Below are 17,707 nucleotides of genomic sequence, written 5' to 3'. Positions count from 1 at the left end.
GACCGGTACGGACGGCCGGGGCGCAAACGGCGTGCGGGAGTCGCAGGCGACGGAAGACGTTCTGCGGACAGAAAGGGTTGGGCATAAGCTGGTCGGCAGGACACTCTTGAGCCGAGCCTTTGATGTAATTACAGATGATCCAGAAGCATGCACAAAAATTCATGACACACTATTCCCATTTATGTATTTGCTACATATGATATGATATACCAGCTCATGATCAGTGACGCATTCTGGGCAATATGTTCTAAAGTGAAGTAACTGAAGTTACAATTGACAGCTTAAAAAAACACACACACGCACACACATTCGATAGCTTATGAGAATAACATGCCTTGTCTGTTTAATGCAGGAAAATATTTTTCACTTTTTTAGAAACAGCAAAACCGTTGTCAACATGCCATGTCAACTATCTAAACAATTTTTATGGAAACTGCTCTAGCTAGCTTAAAGTTCCACAACGTTTCCGGAGCACTGCACCCAAACTCAGTTCATGTTGCAAGAAAAAACAGTAATGATGCCTCCTAATTTTGAATGAAATATAGGTATGAGTAATTTGATTTGGAAATTGGAAAGCAACAAATTTCCGCACATCATTTTAGCAAAATTACTATTTTCTTCAGCCACCAGGTTTTGCACAAAACTATAGTAAACTTTATGATCTAGTTTACACCAAACCAAAGCCCCTTTTAACAAATGTTGAATAAATTTTAACAATTTTAAAAAATGTATCGTGGAAAAAATGAAAAGTGTAGATTTGTAAAGCCGGGATATTTCACGGATTAGGCACTTAAAGAAATATCTTCACCTTTCTTTGAGCCACCAGCCTTCCCCAAGTTTTACACGAATGTAGTGAACCAGACAATGTGGCAACTCAAAATTGTGATGGTTTGAGATAATTATAACGGTAAAAGAAAAAGCAACACAAGGTTCCTTACCCTCGCTTTTTTCACTAGTCCAGATGAGGCTTCAACTGTTGCCGACCTGAGAAGCTATAGGGACTTGAGCTTTCCAAAACTCAATTTCTAAGGGCACTGAGCAGTGTTTGGGTTTCACACGTATGCGATCGTAAGTTATATTAAGTTGACAAAGCAAGCAAAGCAAAGCATGATGCCCCGCGCGTCCACCCGCGACCACGTCCCGCGTCCGACTCCCGACCGCCGCGTGACCCGAGGCTCCCGGCGGTCACGTGACCTACCGGCCGGGACTGCAAACGGCCTTCAACACCATTCTTGTATGACGTCATATCCTACTGAGGTGCTGATTGGTTATTTGCACCGTAGTTATTTTTGTTTCATTGTTTTGCGTGTTTTTCTTATGTGAAATGTAATTAAAAAATTTGCCATATTTTAATCACCATTAAAACATAACTCAATAGGCATAAAAGAAAGCTCGATATATACTTTCCTTGTTTTTAAGAATTCCGGAATTAGATACCCGAGGGAGTAAAGTTGCCACGCTGATTTGATACCTCATAGTCGAAAGGTGGGCTACTAGAACCAAAAATTGCTGTGTTTGTAAATAAATAAGTGATTTGAGGGCAAAAAATGCCCGGATTTAAACTTCTAAAATTATTTTGAACATAAAATATTTCAGTTTGAGGGATGTTAAGGCCTCAAAGGGTAGGTACTTTTTAGGTATTAAATAAGTTCCTCTGCGAAAGTTCCGTCGTGAAAACGGCCAATATGTTGCTATTAGAGGTCACTGGTCATACCAGGTCAGGTCACAGGTCAGGTCACCAAAGGTCACCAAGGGTCACCATATGAACCCAACTTTACTAAGATGTGCGATGCATGTTTTATGGCCAGTTTTCATTTCCAACTCAATGGTGTTGGTTATAAGACCATCAGGTACGGTTTAGGTCACTTTCTGGTGGAGATCAGGTCAAGGTCAGGTCAAAAAGGTCAAATTTCAAAGTTGATATTTTTGCAAAAAAATGGGTAGGTATTGCTTCGATGCAGCTCGTCACGGGAGTCTAATGGTGATCTTTGTTTTGCACTATGAGGTCAAGAATTGCTTAAAATTGAGTTTGAAAATTTGACGTCATCAATTTTGAACAGTTTTTTCACTATAACTTGGCCAAACAAGAGGTATCGATCTCAAATTTGGTATGTAGATAGAAGGTGGTAGGGACTATCACATATCTTCCGGTTATTTCGAAATTCAATAAACGTTTTAGATTTTTCGGCTATTATAATATTATATTCAAAAAATCTATTTTTTGATTTTTGGGGTCTAAATCCATACATTTCAAAAGTTCGAGATGGCAGTTTTGTAGCCCTCTAAATTCTACACCTTTTATGTTTGAAACATTTTTCTGTATCTCTACAGCTGTAGGCCTGACAGCTCTTCTCGTGAAACCTTTTTTGGGTCGAAAATGGCAGAAATGACGTCACTCTGACGTCATTAGCGTCCAACCTATCATAACCTTTGGAATAAAATTTTGGGTCACAATGTGCAATAGCTATTCACGGGAGGGCACTGAAAGTTTGGTGACGATCGGCGCAGGGGTTCTCGAGTTATATCGAAAAAACTAAAGATGCCCCCCTCCCCCACACCGCCTAGAAGGTTAGGACATTGTACACTACAATCTGGGATCGGTGCAAAAGCTTTTCAGCTTATTTCATGGCACCTCTCCGTTACACACACTAGCTCATTCACACGTCATTCACATAAAAAAATCGGGTGAACAAGAGTAATACGATGAAAAACAAGAGTGGTACAACCTCCATCGCCGTTTCGCCCTTCGAGCTAAAACGAGCGGATGCGCTGTAGGACGCAGTGATTGGTTCCCGATTTTAAGGTCTTAGGTCAACCGGTGACCTCTGATCTCGGGTCAAGTGGCACATGACACGGGTTCGGTTTTTGGTAAATTCCTTCGCCAAAAATGGTTTCAAAGCTGCGATTTTGGTATCGTCGTGTTCGCCTAGCTCAGGCGCGTCGAATGGTACCCTATTCGTCCGGGTGAAGTCACTTTAAGTTCATTTCGGGTCAAGGTCAGGTCGGAGGCCCTTAGGTCACGGTCAGGTCAGAGGCCCTCAGGTCAAGGTCAGTTCAGAGGCCCTCAGGTTAAGGTCAGGTCAGAGGCCCTCAGGTCAAGGTCAGGTCAGAGACCCCAGGTCACGAAGTCGGTCGAAGAAGGTCATAGTGCGTATCATTCGATTGGGCAGGTCTTCCCTAGTCCATTATCGGCTTTCCCAACTCGCAAGCTCAATTTTACTGTTACTGTTTCTTACTGTCGAGTTACTGGCGAAAACTCTTATGGCCCTAGTGACGTCATGAATGACCTCACGCAAGGTTGACAGCGTAAAAGTGAGGCATCGAACCTTGCAAGGAGTGCTTGAAATCATGATTTCGTGTACCAGAGATAGTTGTAGATTATTCCCGGCGCCAAAATAACAGTTCGATATTTCTCCCGTCGACCTCTGTATGATGAGGCTACGTGACTGACCTGACCTCAGGTGACCCTTAGGAAAAATCTGAGATGTAGAAGTAATGAGACCTACCTCTCGAGCATGCTACGTTCTGTAAGCTCCTAATCTCCCTTTGAAAGCTGCTCTGGCAATGAGGGCGTTGCGAATTTGCGACATCTGATGACCGTGCAGGGGTTCACTTATGACTTCATAGGTCAGTGACCTGACATGACCAAGAAATGCGATTACAATCACAAGATCTGGCTTGAATCAAAGGTCAGGTCTTTCAAGTTTTAGGTCTCTATCGTCTGCATGTTCGGAGCTATCGCGAGAAAAAAACTTATGGATGGCGTCACCGCCCCCCCCCCCCCCGCGGCCGGCCATGGTTTAAATTTAGCCTCCTTCCCCCATGAGACTTGTCGTATACCTACTATTCTTTTTTATTGGACCAATAAAGGCCGATCAAGATGTTGACCCGCGCCGGGCCGGTGCTCTCAGATTCCCCGCCGGGCCGGGGGGGGTGTCTGAACACCCTCCCCCTTCTAACTCGGCTCCTGGGCCACGTAGCGACACGCGGTAAGCAGCAATCGAAAGAACGTCCAAAATAAGGACGAAAACACTTTCATTTTTTTTGGTCAGGTCAAAGGTCAGGTCACCAGAGGTCACCAAAGGTTGACTATTTCAACATTTTGGAAACTGCCAACGTCTATCTCGGGAACCGATTGAGCTACAGCGCCGCGGAAACGCGCATTCGATAGCCCTTTTACAGACCTTTCTGAGTAATGCTCTTAGATTTGACCTCAGGTCAACGGTTTAGCCTCCAGAGGGCAAAAACTCCAAAAATAGCCGTTTTTACGAAAAACGTTTTTTCGGCAATAACTTTTGACTCAAAAGAGCCATGACATTACTTTTGCCAGCATCGTGTTCCTCTCGTCGAGACGCGTCGAATGAACTATAATTTGACCTTGAAAGGTCAATTTGAAAATTTGACCCCTGGTCAAGGTCATGACCTGACCGGAAAAGGTCATGTTGCATATCAGTCGATCCGCAACGTCAAGCCGAACACATCTAAGGCGTTTTCAGCGCTCTAGCACCTCTCTATCAGAAGTTATTAGCGAAAAACTGTTAGATTCTGTTCGTGACCTGAGATGACCTCGGGGACATAACGAGGGGTCACAGGTGCCAATTTTCGGTTCAGTGTGTCAATCTTACCTATATCTTGATGTTTGAGAGTGTCTAGAATAGCGTTCGTGCAAAACAGACGCTTTTCAATTTTCCTCCATTGACTTATAATGGAGAGGCCGCAAAATTGACCTGACCTTAGGTCACCGATATCAAAATTCCGAGATCTACATTTTATAGATATTGTTGCTCTTATCGATCGCTGAAAGTTTCAAGGCAATCGATCAATCGGTGTAGCAATGACGAGCATTCTTATTTTTTTCTGAGGTGAGGTCACTTGGCGTGACCTAGTGACCTGACCTAAGGCGACCTGGGTCTGCAATTCCCACAACATGTGCGGAAAAGATGCACGAACAGGTGTGGCAAAAATGGCTGTATCTGCGAAAAACCGCAGGGGGGGTGTTCAAACACCTCCCCCCCGGCCCGGCGCGGGTTAACCACTGACCTAGGGTACTATATGTAGCTCAGTCTAAGACTGGTCAGAGCAGAAAAAGGAAGAGAGAAGTTACATTGAATGGCACACAATTTCACAACTTATCTTTAGTTCATTGGTGCCTTTTCCAATTCGCTAGCCCAATTTCGTCGGAGAGCAAACTCCGATGACATCCAAAGCTTAACCCTCGCCCGCACATGGGGTGGTTGCCACCCCCCCCCCCCCCAGGTAGTCTTTCTGCTCTGCACTCAACATTTTTAGAGCTAGAAGGCTGATTTTTCGTATAGCTGCTCCTCTATCCTTTCTTGAGGTCCACTGAAAATTTCAAGTTTCTGTGATTTTTGGTTTCGGAGATATGACCTTGTTTTTCAGGTCATGTCATGACCCAAATGGCCAATTCTCAACATCTTGCGCCTGCCATGGGCCTTGTGAGCTTTTGACACCCTGATTTCGGCCTTTTTTGCCAGTCTTACCTCCCACCTATCATGGAACATGTTGTTCGACGATGTACAGGGGTCAAGGTCAGGGTCAAGGTCAACCTAGGTCATCTAAGATAATTTCGTTTTAGGCAAGCTGAATTTACTTTTTGTGAAGTTTTTTGACTGCATTTTTGGTAAAAGCTTCTCAGATCATGATTTCATGTAATATGGACCCAAAAACAATCGGTGCACACATCAGTATACACACAGACACACACAGACATACAAACACATATAATTGACCTTGACCTAACTTGACCTGAAATGACCTCAGCAGCAAAATTCTGGTCGGGTAGTGTGACAATGAGGTTCTAGCTGGCTTGGCACCAGAAAACAGCATCGTCATCGGTATTTGATAAGCAGCGCACTTGATATCCAACGGTGACCCAAAACAGCAACATTTTTTAGTTTGACCTGACCTGGAAGGTCAATGACTGACCTGAGAAGGTAAAACTGGGTATCATTGGATTCGTCTCTTCCCAAAGAATCTTTTTGGTCTTTAACGCTAAGCTCTATCTCCAACAGGAACGAAATGGCGCGGGGGGTGGCAACCACCCCCCCCCCCCCATGTGCGTTCTAGGATGGGAAAATGGCATGTGCGGGCGAGGGTTAACCCGCGCACTGACGGGGGTCCGCGCCAACTTAGAACCGACGGGGGGACGGATGACTCCCCCGCCCCTGAGATCTCGAGAACGAAGCAAGATAGCGACAAGCGGTAAACGGCATGGGGTGCGCACGGATAAGGTCTATTTTTTTCTAAAACCCCTGTTTATTTTAAACCTGTTGTGTAATTAATGTTTTTCTGTATCTTCAAAGCTGTTGGCCTGACAGCTCTTCCCGCGAAACCTTTTTTTTATAGAAAACGGCAGAACATGACATCATTCTGACGTCATTGGAGGCCAACGTATTATATTTTAGCATTCGATAGGTATGACTCATTTTTCAAATGTTTTTAATTTAATGTTGATAAATATAAAATTATATATGAGTTCATAAAAAAGATACAGAACGTCAATAGAAAATAGTCAATCTAACAAGCATATGCTTGCTCAGACTAAAAAGTTACGGAACAAAAGTGGCTTTCTGTTTGCAGAAATTCCTAGCTATCAGAGGATTTCGGAAACTAGAGTCTCGCGTTCCAATTAAGTTTGTCGGCTCACTTGCTAACTGAAACTACTATGAACGTCAAACCCCTTGAGGCCCCACCTTTTTGCGATAATTTTTAAATGCGTCAACTTTCGTTGACAATATTCTGGCAATGTATGTTTCAGAACCTGCCGAAACTTTTATTACTAAGGTATTTTGACGCCAAACGATTATGGAAGGTACTTCTCATTCACTCGTAATGCTAAGGTCAATTCAGGCCCGGGCAGAGGCTTGCGCTCGGCCACACTCGAGCCCCGCCACCAGCGCCATCTGCCCTAAATGCCATCTTCCAGCGCCCGCTACCGCTACCAACTACCGCCCACCATCAAGCCTGGATGGAGCGCGAGACGCGAGTGACCGGTCGCCGGGCAAGGAGCGCCAGAGGGGTAGGGCGGAGCTTAGCGCTGACGTCATTACGTGGCTCCGCCTCATGAGCGTGTAGCCTCTACCCAAACAGCAGATTCGTTCCGTGAAATTTAACATTACGAGTGAATGAGAAGTACCTTTCATAATCGTTTGGCGTCAAAATACCTTAGTAATAAAAGTTTCGGCAGGTTCTGAAACACACATTGCCAGAATATTGTCAACGAGAGTTGACGCATTTAAAAATTATCGCAAAAAAGTGGGGTCTCAAGGGGTTTGACGTCCATAGTAGCTGAGGCTGGTTCCACCATCCGCAGACGATCGCCACAGGACCAGCAGGACCGTGTGTCGGGCCCCGGAGCGACTCGAGCCCGGGCTGGGCTCTCACCAACGGCAGCCGGACTCTCGCTGCTGGACGAACGGACAGTAACATATGAGGGCCCTCAGGTGACGGTACAGTCGACTCTCGCTGCTGGACGAACGGACAGTAACATGTGAGGGCCCTCAGGTGACGGTACAGTCGACTCTCGCTGCTGGACGAACGGACAGTAACATGTGAGGGCCCTCAGGTGACGGTACAGTCGACTCTCGCTGCTGGACGAACGGACAGTAACATATGAGGGCCCTCAGGTGACGGTACAGTCGACTCTCGCTGCTGGACGAACGGACAGTAACATATGAGGGCCCTCAGGTGACGGTATAGTCGACTCTCGCTGCTGGACGAACGGACAGTAACATGTGAGGGCCCTCAGGTGACGGTACAGTCGACTCTCGCTGCTGGACGAGCGGACAGTAACATATGAGGGCCCTCAGGTGACGGTACAGTCGACTCTCGCTGCTGGACGAACGGACAGTAACATATGAGGGCCCTCAGGTGACGGTACAGTCGACTCTCGCTGCTGGACGAACGGACAGTAACATATGAGGGCCCTCAGGTGACGGTACAGTCGACTCTCGCTGCTGGACGAACGGACAGTAACATGTGAGGGCCCTCAGGTGACGGTATAGTCGACTCTCGCTGCTGGACGAGCCGACAGGACTAGTGATGTCAGTTACAGAAAATCGAAATACCGATACCAAACCAAATACCAACCAACACCGTGGGGAAATACCGAAACCAAACCAACTTGAGAACATGAGGGAAATACCAACTTTTTACCAATTTCTTAGCCTCTTACACATTAATGAGGGTTCATGATACCAACAATATACCAAACTTATTAGGATTGAAATACCAAATACCAAATTGGTATCGGTTTGGTAACGGTTTACCAAAAAATTGGTATCCGATTGACATCTCTAGACAGGACAATAGTAGCGTATCAATCAGGGCCCTCAGGTGACGAGATACGGGGCAGATCAGAGGCAGCCGATGCTGCTGCTCCGCGCCACCCCGCAGCCCAGCCCGTCACATCAGCCCGACGTGACCCGATGTGACCTGGTGTGACCTGGTGTGACCCAAGGGGAGCGCTAACCACTTGTGACCGGTGTCCCAGGTGATGTGACCGATATTTGGTTTCGAGGGGCGGGCGGCGGCGCGGCGGCGCGCTACATACCGGCTCGTTCCAGAGGGTCGTCCAGACCCCCCCCCCCCCCACCCCGCCTCACCCCCGTGTCGGCGCCTGGAAAGGCCCCGCGGGCGGCGCGGAGTCTCAAGGCCGCTGATTGGCGGAGCCGGCTGGCGGGCGCCTTCCAGCGGGCCCGGCGGCCAATCGGGGCGGCCGTTGCAGGCGCGCCGCCCCGCCGGGTCGGTGTCGAGTGTCGGCCGAGGCTATAAAGGTGACCGGCCGATTCTGCTGGCCACAGGCAGTCCGAACGTACGTACTGCGGCCAGCCGGCGGCCGGGCGTGTGGCTGTGCGAGTGGGCGTGAGAGGTGGTGACCCGACCTGACCTGACCTGACAGCACCCGAGCCGAGCCCGACAAACAGTGAGCCGTATCAGCTGCGAACCAGCTCTGCCACAGACACCTACCAGTCTAAGTCAGGGTTCCCTCGCTGATATAGCGTGCGTTCGACATCCGGATAATCAGGGATATGAATTTTCCGGAATCACCGCGATCATTCGGTGCTTTAGGCTGACACCGTGCACAACGGACACGACAACGAGTAAAAGAGGTACCTATCTGTGAAGCAAAAGCATTATAAAGATGTGACTGAATGCATCGATGGTCTCTGCAATACCAACTAATTGCCAGTGATTCCGGATAATTATCCCTTATTTTCCGGATGTCAAACGCAGGGGTAATGTGTTCGCTACTTTTTACGCAGGCATACTTATTTACAATACGCTAAGTAATAGCCCTTTTCACGGCGGCTATCTGGTACACATATGGTGCAAATTTGGGTGCATATTTGGTCATATTAGGGCATGTTGGGTTAAATTAGGCTCAGTTTGTTTCTTGAAATTTATCAGTTTGGGTAACACAGGTGCCTATATACCTCATTTTTTTCTCAAATTATCAGATATTGTTTTCGATCAACCCGCACCGGGCCGGAGGGCATTTGAACACCCCCTTTGCGATTTTTCGCAGATATCTCAAAAACGGCGGCGTAAAGCGCCGCCATTTTTGGCACACCTGTCCAGGCATCTTTTCCACACATGCTGTTAAAATTTCAGACCCGAATCGTTCAAGGTCAGGTCACCAGGTCACGTCAAGTGACCTTATCTCAGAAGAAGCTCAAAGGCTTGCTATAGCTACGTACCGACTGAACGATCACTTTGAAACTTTCTTTAAGAGAAACAGTAGGTATGTATAAAATGTATATCTCGGATTGTTTATATCGGTGTGGCCTAAGGTCAGGCCAATTATGCGAACTATTCATTAGGTACAGGTAAACTCGACAAGCTGAACTGTGGGTGGGCACCCGTGACCTCTTTTTATGCCCCTGAAGTCACACCAAGTCATGAAAGGTCTTCAGTAATTTTTTACAAAAACTTTTGATGGAGGCATGCTGGAGTTATCAAAACACCTCAGATGTACACCTCAGATGTGTTCACCTCGAAAATACGGAATACGAATCTACTGATATGCAGCATGACCTTTTCCCGTCCTTTTGACCTTGGCGAGAGGTCAAATTTTCAAAAGGACCATTAACCCGCGCGGGGCTGGGGTCTCCAGCCGAACGCGCGGGGCTGGGGGGGGGGGGTAAATTTTACCCCCCTGTTATCTCCCGAACTAATGGTCCGATTTAAAAAATTCAAACGCCAATCGAAAGCTCTCATCACGAACTACTAAAAACATGTACTTAATTTAAAGTTTGAGGTCAAGGTCAAGGTCAGGTCAAGGGTACAAATTGCAAGTTTCTACAGTATCGGCCTTGCGCCGTAGTTGCCGAAGAATGGAGTCATGGACTGAGACTGATCGCCCAAAACGTGTTCTTAGGCTACCAAGACAATATTCGTTGCATACAATATCATTCAGAGGTCAAGGTCAATGTCAGGTCAGGTCAGGTCAGGTCACCAAAAAACAAAATATAGAAAAGGGCATGTGCGACACATGTTTTATGGGTCATTTTACTCATAGAATTCAATAGGCACACTCAATAAGTGATATGGACCACCTCTGGATGAATTTCAGGTCGAGGTCAGGTCAAGGTCAGGTCAAGTGAGGTCAAATTTTGAAGTTGGTTGTTAAGGCCTAAAAAGGTGTCTATCTGATGCAGTTTTTCACGGCAAATCAAATGGTGCTATTTTTGTTTCCGTACGAGGTCTAGAACTTCCAAAAAAGCCATTTTTCAAAAAAATTTGTGTGTCGTGACGTCATAAAATTTTGAATAACTCCCACATTTTTGAACCGATTCTTCTAAAATTTGGTATGTAGGTGCACATAGACCACTTCTCTGACATATATTCCGGTTTTTTCGATAGACTCAAAATTTTGGATTTTATAATGATTTTCCCAAAAAAAATCAGTTTTTTGAAAAAAATTTAGGCCAAAATCCTAAATTTTCAAAAAACCGAGATAGCCATTTGATAGACAAAGTAAAATTACGTTTAACCTTTTTGTGACGTCTTGATTCCTTTAAAAATGAAGATGTTAGCGGCGTTTGAACTTTTGCCGTTTTTGAGGCGAAAATGGCGAACATGACGTCACTAAAACGTCAATTTCTCAAAAATTTTCCGACGGATTTCGCTCAAATTTTCAGGGAACGTGTCAAATTGATGTAATAAAAGGTACTGAAAGTTTGGCGGCGCTGCGCGCCGCCGTTTTTGAGATATCGCAAAAATTCGCGAGGGGGGTAAAATTTACCCCCCCCGCCCCGCGCGGGTTAACCCATGACTGGGGGGAGGCTCTATAGTCTATAGAGCCCCCTCCCATTTTTCGGCAATATCTTCTAAACGGCTTGACGGATCAACACGAACCTTGCGGTACCCTAAGCAGCATCAATTTGACACGTTATTTTAAATTTCAACTTTCTAGCTACCACAGTTTGGCCGGAAATGACGTCAAAGTGACGTCATGCCTGCCGATTTTTATGCAAAATATTAGATTACGGCAAACCCTCTCAAGATCTTTGTTTTAAAGCTAGATCAAAGTTCTTTGCATCAGTTGACTACAAATACACGTAGCTATCAAACTGCTATTTCAAATTTTCGAAATTTGAAACTTTTGAACAATTACAAAAAATATTTTTTTTTTTTATTCAAAAGCAAAAATCGTTTTTTTTTTTCGCAAAAACCAAAATATATGAGATAAAACACACACTGAGGAACTACCTACTTAAGCAAGTTTTAGCCCAATATCTTCAAAGATAGCCAAATTATTTGCATTGGTGTCAAAATTTTACAATTATATATTTTTCGAAACCATATTTAAGAACGTTTTTGACATCGTACAGCAATATAACTGACACCATCGTGTTCCGGAGCTAAAACTGCATTTGATAGGCACATTTTGTGTTGTAAAATTTCATTTTTAAAATTTGATCTTTTCTGACCTGAAATTGACCTGACCTGCGGTATATTCAGCTGAAAATGACCTCAAATGACACAGACGACATTGTTTTAGAAATCTACGAGTAAAATGGACCATAAAACATGCGTCACGTGACCTATACATGATACAAATTTTTGTGACCTAAGATGACCTTGCCTTGACCTGAAAATTTAAAGTAAAAGTTCGGTACCCTCAGGGTGTCTAAGGCATATATCAAGGAGTGCGTACACAAAAAATGAGCCAGATCGGACTTGTCAGCCGGCGGTCAGAGCCTAAATTGAGAACAAGCAAAAATGCCGATAATTTTTACTTTGACCTGACCTGTGACGTCATTGGTGACCTCGAGGTCAATGAAAATAGGATTGGTTCGACGGTTTTTACAGGGCTATCAGACGCTGTTTGAATTTTGACAATCGGCCCAGCAGTTTCGGAGATAGGAGGGGGGAGGCTCTTGAGAGCCCCCCCCCCCCCACACACACACGTGATATGCAAATGTAAATGTTAAAACAAGAGATTAATCGGTTAATATAGATAGACAAATTGAATTATAAGTGGAAAACAATGGGAACGTTTTTGGTTATATTACTTTAAGATGGCTACACATGTGTTTCGATATAAATCTTTTTCAAGCCATAAAGACAAAATAAAATGTAAATAATTCGCCTAAACATCCAAGTTGTCAAAATAGTTTACGGCACAGATTAAAATTCAAATAGCAATGCTTCACACCCGTCGCTTCTCACTTTGCACTTCTAGTTTTTAGATCGTGCAAAATAAGTTCAGCCGTAAATCTGCTCAGTTTCACTTTTCCTGCATTACCATTAAGATTGTCAAAGATGTGAATATAAGCTGCTTCTACAGCCTGCCTATGCTTCTTTGTCAAACCCCTACACAACACAGACATATCATCCCAGTTGGGGAGATGTCCCGCCTCATCTACGCGTTGCACAAGGGCGTTGGACAGACGGTGGTACCTAAGGTCACTCTTATGCTCCTTTTGCCTGGTTTTAATGCCCCTGTATGTTTCACCGACGTAACATTTATCACATGCACCACAAGGAATTTTGTAAACGACACTATCCTCATTAGTAGAACCTTTCTTCTTCGGTTGCACAAGGTTTTTAATGGTCAGGCCCGCTGGGGATGAAATATTGATAGTTTCCCTTACAAAATTGTCCACAGCTTCTACAGGGTGTCCCAGAAGTCTTGAAGCTTTTTTGTTTTTGTCGTGTGACCTTGCTATGCCACCGATTAAGGCGAATTATGCCTCAAACGAAAGAGAATGAACTGAAATTTTGTATTTTCATGCGTAGAGCACCACTTTAGTCAGGTGGCCCCCGTTGTGAGTCGCACAAGATTGAGCACGAGAGATCACGTTCTTCGCTGCCGCCAAGATCTCCCGGTTTGCGAAACACCGGTGTCGCCATGCCCGTTTCTGGTCAGCTTCAGAGCCTTATTTCATGAAGCGAGCCAGGCGCCAGGAAACAGAGTATTGGATCTCCGAGAAAACATTAGCAACATAATGATTTACTGATCAGAAAGTCTCCTGACATGTTTGCACGCATCCATTACGGAAATAAGGCTCAGCTGCTTGAGCACGCTAAGCAACAGCCCGTTGTAATCCTTTGATTCGTCGCATTATTATGGGGCTAAAACAAATATCAACCCGTCGGAAATATATGTCGCTAATATTATGTCCCTCGCTTCAGGGAATAAGACTCTGAAGCTGACAAGAAACGGGCATGGCAACACCGGTGTTTCGCAAATCTTGGCGGCAGCGAAGAACGTGATCTCTCGTGCTCAATCTTGTGCGACTCACAACGGGGGCCACCTGACTAAAGTGGTGCTCTACGCATGAAAATACAAAATTTCAGTTCATTCTCTTCCGTTTGAGGCATGATTCGCCTTAATCGGTGGCATAGCAAGGTCACACGACAAAAATAAAAAAGCTTCAAGACTTCTGGGACACCCTGTACTTCTTTTGATGCTGGGACTGAGAGATACCTCCTCTTGCTATTCCTTGTGGCGTTTGAAGCTCTAGCTCGTATTTTGACGGCCCTCTTCTCTAGCTGACATAAAAGACCTGGCGGGTACTTGAGTCCAATAAATACTTCTTTAATGTAGTTCAGCTCGTCCCTGATAAATTCTTCTGAGCAAATGCGAAGTGCTCGAAGATAAAATCCCAGCACGACTCCAGTTTTTGTTCGACTGCTGTGCGCCGAGTAGAAGTGTATCAGGTCATTCTTGTTGGTGGGCTTCCGGTACACTGAAAATACAGCCTTGTTGCCCCGATTATGGATGCACGCGTCCAGAAATGCAATAGTGCCATCTTCCTCCTCTTCGGAGGTAAATTGTATCTTCTGATGCACACTGTTCAGCTGCTGCAAAATACAATTTAAATCCACATCTTTGTTGATGATGACCAGAATGTCATCGACATACCGGAGCCAGGTCGTATCGGTACCAGCAATGCTCAAGAAGTGGTCCGCTTCTAATGTCTCCATGAAAAGGCAGGCGAGTACCGGGCTCAACGGCGAACCCATCACCAGGCCATCAATCTGCTTGAATTCGGTCCCTTCAAATTCCAAAGCCCCAAATTTCACGCAGAGACGTACCAGCCTAACAAAGTCTTCCCTTGGCACTGGAAGAGTGATGTCCGGGTTTTGGTCTAACACTCTGGAGACAGCTTGCATCGCCCCTTCTATGGGCACGTTGGTAAAGAGGGCTTTTACGTCGAAGCTTGCAAGTTTTTTATTGGTTAACTCCATGTCTTTCAATCTATTAATCAAATCTCCCGAGTTCTTCAAGTGTGACTGGCTGGTTCTCCCTAGCAGGTCAGACAGGGGTTTGGCTAGTTTCTTGGCGAGCTGGTGGGGAGCGCTGCCCACACCTGAGGTAATGGGGCGCATCGGATTGCCAGCCTTATGCGTCTTGGGTAGGCCCCGCATCTTTGGAGTTGCCGGTTTTTCTTCTAATAGGTGCTGCAACTGTTTCCCTTGGTCAGAACGGGCGAGAATTCGCCTCACCTTTTGATTAAACCGCTTACTTTCCTTTTCTGCCTGGCCGTTTGTGACTTGTTTGTATGTAGAAGTGTCATTCAACAAATCAAACATTTTCCTGTTGTAGTCGGCATAGTTCATGAGGACAACTCCACCTCCCTTATCCGCTGTGGTCACTATAATACTGCCGTCTTTGGATATTTCTTTGAGGGCAGTTAAGTATCTCCGAGGTAGAGAGCGCTTAGCGTCTTTGGAGAACGCAGAGCAACTTGCTGTGAATCCTTGTATGAAACCTTTGTCGATGTCTGTGTCCTTGAATCTATAGTTTCTCATAATGGTCTCAAGCAGAGAGCTTTTGTTTGATCCAACTGCAAACTTCAAGCCTAATGATAAGGCTTCAGATTCCGTCTCCGAGACCTGACGGTCGGACAAGTTTGTGATCATCTCGCGATTGCCTATGTTCTTCCAAGGACTTGTGTCGCATAGCTGTTTAAGTTGAGAGTCCAAGTGCCTCTGGTGTTCACTTTCCTCCTGTTTCAGCCTTGTCACCATATGGTGTGGCAGGTGTACGTCACTGAGTTGACCCTGCAAAACCACCAGGCAAAAGGAGCATAAGAGTGACCTTAGGTACCACCGTCTGTCCAACGCCCTTGTGCAACACGTAGATGAGGCGGGACATCTCCCCAACTGGGATGATATGTCTGTGTTGTGTAGGGGTTTGACAAAGAAGCATAGGCAGGCTGTAGAAGTAGCTTATATTCACATCTTTGACAATCTTAATGGTAATGCAGGAAAAGTGAAACTGAGCAGATTTACGGCTGAACTTATTTTGCACGATCTAAAAACTAGAAGTGCAAAGTGAGAAGCGACGGGTGTGAAGCATTGCTATTTGAATTTTAATCTGTGCCGTAAACTATTTTGACAACTTGGATGTTTAGGCGAATTATTTACATTTTATTTTGTCTTTATGGCTTGAAAAAGATTTATATCGAAACACATGTGTAGCCATCTTAAAGTAATATAACCAAAAACGTTCCCATTGTTTTCCACTTATAATTCAATTAATCGGTTACATTTGGAGAATCTTGGTGCATTCGTCAGAAAACCTGTCGCGAAAACGGCCACTATCTGTGCACTGCGTTTCTAGGTTCTTTATGATTAGAACCGCCATGCCAACATGTGAAATGAGGCTTGTCTCATGGATTATGGTGTGTGTCAAGGCCACTTGAAGATCAGGTCAAGATCATTTACATTTGTTACCTCCACTCGCTTTACCCCTCGCCGGACCAGGGAGCGTTGATGCACCCCCCCCCACATCTAAGGTTTTTAGCAAATAATGTAGGCGCGTAGCGCCGCCAAATTTGGCATAACCTCTGGGGCAAACTTTTGGCACCTTCTCCGAGAAGTTCCGGTCTCTGTCATTTCAGGTCAGGTCGCCAGGTCACCAAATCCGGTACAATGTCAGGGTAAAATTGGACTATATTAGCGCCAACGTAATCACTGCCTACGTTTATCGTTAATTGCGTAAGAACTAAGAACTGTGAGACTTGGAGCCACCAAATTTCGGACACAACTTGGGGCAGCCATTTGGCACGTTTCCTAGGAGTTTTGTGCTAGAGGTCACGCCAAATTTTAAGAAAACTTGTCTGAATAGCTCCAAGGGCAAAAATATGCTCCATTTCAACGTTTCTGTGTCGTTTTAGCTCCATCAAAGATGAATTCGGTGTTTGATTGCTGAAAAAAACACTTAGGTCAGGTTATCTGAGGTCAAATGAGGTCAAATTACGTTTTTGCTAACAACTTCGCACACAATTGGGTTAGGGCTTCAAAAATAATGTCGTTGTGTTCCTTGTGATCAGCCGAACCGAATGATAAGCGATATGATGCATTTTTTGTTAACTTGAACTTAATTAACCCTCGCCCTGGCAGGGGGGGTCGATGCGACGCCCAGCTAAGATTTTTCGAAGATAGCGTAAAAACGGCGGCGCGCAGCGCCGCCAAATTTGGCACAGCCTATGGGGCGACCTTTTTACATATGACCTTAAAATTTCAGGTCCGGGTGACCTTGGGTCAGGTCACCAGGTCAGAAAAAACGGTACAAGGTCATGGTCAAATTTCAATTTTCTTTTTGCACCTGTCCAACTCACAGTTTTGGACTGATTTCCTTCAAACTTTCAGGATGTGCTAAGTTCACCGAGTTGTATAACATATAGTTCGGGTTTTTTGAGGTCACTGACCTGAGGTCAGTTAGAGGTCATTACGTCGTAATGTTAAGCCTATGGGAAAATACTAAATTCGGAAAATACTGGAGATATCCGCTTCATTCTATCACTTTTGTGCTTTGAAACCACAGTACTTAACAGCAGGTCACTTGGTGCTGCTTTGTTTGGTGTCATTTCCATGGGTCAGGTCAAATGAGGTCAACTGAGGTCAAATGACGTTTTTGCCAATAACTTGGCACATAATGACGCTAGAGCTTAAAAAATGGTATCATTGTGTTCCTGGTGATCAGCCGAATCGAATGATATGCAATTTGATGCAATTTGGTTAACTTGAACTTAATTTATTAATTTAAGTTTACTTAAAATTTAAGAAAAACTTTAAGTACACTTAAGCAAGCTAAAAAGTATATCATTCGACGCGCCTTGACGTGCTGAGTTCACTGGTGCTTTTCTTTTTGCTCTATCTTAATAGTACATACCTACCATGGCACTGAGAGTGTTGCAAGGCAGCGACATTTTTGGACCGGGCAGGG

The 17,707-nt window shown here is 45.1% G+C and overlaps 1 protein-coding gene across 7 annotated transcripts in view; it reads left to right on the top strand.

Annotated features, from left to right (window-relative positions):
• The first annotated feature begins 8,810 nt into the window (after positions 1 to 8,810).
• The window catches only part of LOC122363852 (myosin heavy chain, muscle-like), an 88,452-nt gene continuing 79,555 nt past the window's right edge, over positions 8,811 to 17,707 (top strand). For 4 of the 7 annotated variants that reach the window (XM_043333625.1, XM_043333618.1, XM_043333621.1 and 1 more), the window contains exon 1: positions 8,824 to 8,996. The gene's annotated coding sequence lies outside the window, so the exon portion shown is untranslated. Of the gene's footprint in view, positions 8,997 to 17,707 lie in introns of all 7 variants that reach the window. The other 3 variants (XM_043333608.1, XM_043333591.1, XM_043333605.1) reach the window with 3 other exon arrangements.

This window comes from Amphibalanus amphitrite, unplaced genomic scaffold (genome assembly GCF_019059575.1).
Source record: "Amphibalanus amphitrite isolate SeventyFive unplaced genomic scaffold, NRLGWU_Aamphi_draft 000643F_arrow, whole genome shotgun sequence".
NCBI lineage: Eukaryota > Metazoa > Arthropoda > Thecostraca > Balanomorpha > Balanidae > Amphibalanus > Amphibalanus amphitrite.
The sequence above is the reverse complement of the archived record's forward strand: the minus strand, read 5'-3'. Positions and strand labels throughout refer to the sequence as shown.